The sequence below is a fragment of the Penaeus monodon genome, chromosome 28 (genome assembly GCF_015228065.2).
Source record: "Penaeus monodon isolate SGIC_2016 chromosome 28, NSTDA_Pmon_1, whole genome shotgun sequence".
In the NCBI taxonomy this organism is placed as follows: Eukaryota; Metazoa; Arthropoda; class Malacostraca; order Decapoda; family Penaeidae; genus Penaeus; species Penaeus monodon.
The window spans coordinates 7214196-7214395 of NC_051413.1; positions in this window are offsets into that span (position 1 = coordinate 7214196).

Consider the following 200-nt stretch of genomic DNA (forward strand, 5'->3'; position numbering starts at 1 on the left):
AGTACAACTGCTATCATGCTGTGTTGCTCTTTATCAGCCAAAGGACAGATACCAACTTGGCTTCAACATAACTTTACAACCTTACCCACACTGACATTTGATTCTGTAACACATACACCTTTCACTTGATATATAGTAGGAACAGTAAATGTTCACTGACAATACCTCAAAGGAGTTTTGTGGGGAGGGAGGAGGGCGAT